Genomic DNA, 702 nt, shown 5'->3' with positions numbered 1-702 from the left:
CCCAAACCCAAGCTTCATGACCCAAACCCAAGTTTTATGGCCCAAACTTGCCCAAACCCAAGTTTCATTGCCCAAACCCAAGTTTCATGACCCAAACCCAAGCTTCATTTGCCCAAACCCAAGTTTTATGATGCAAACCCAAGTTTTATGACCCAAACCCAAGTTTTATGACCCAAACCCACGTTTCATTGCCCAAACCCAAGCTTTATGACCCAAACCCAAGTTTCATTTGCCCAAACCCAAGTTTCATGACCCAAACCCAAGCTTCATTTGCCCAAACCCAAGTTTTATGATGCAAACCCAAGTTTTATGACCCAAACCCAAGTTTTATGACCCAAACCCACGTTTCATTGCCCAAACCCAAGCTTTATGACCCAAACCCAAGTTTCATTTGCCCAAACCCAAGTTTCATTGCCCAAACCCAAGTTTCATTGCCCAAACCCAAGTTTCGTTGCCCAAACCCAAGTTTTATGACCCAAACCCAAGTTCTACGTCCCCAGCATCCCTATTTCCATCACTCCAGAGGACTTCTACCAAAATCCCAGTTGACCTTTCTGGCCTCTCTTTCCATCCTCAATGACGCTAAGAGGTTTGAGCGTTTCTATGGGTCCGTGTCCCAAACGGTTGCCCCCCATCTTCTCCGGTTTTACAGTTTTAGATGAAGTAAAAAGATAGAAACGTCGGAACGTTCTTCTCGGGTTA

Source organism: Pterocles gutturalis, unplaced genomic scaffold (assembly GCF_000699245.1).
Source record: "Pterocles gutturalis isolate BGI_N339 unplaced genomic scaffold, ASM69924v1 scaffold31787, whole genome shotgun sequence".
Taxonomy (NCBI): domain Eukaryota; kingdom Metazoa; phylum Chordata; class Aves; order Pterocliformes; family Pteroclidae; genus Pterocles; species Pterocles gutturalis.
The sequence above is the reverse complement of the archived record's forward strand: the minus strand, read 5'-3'. Positions refer to the sequence as shown.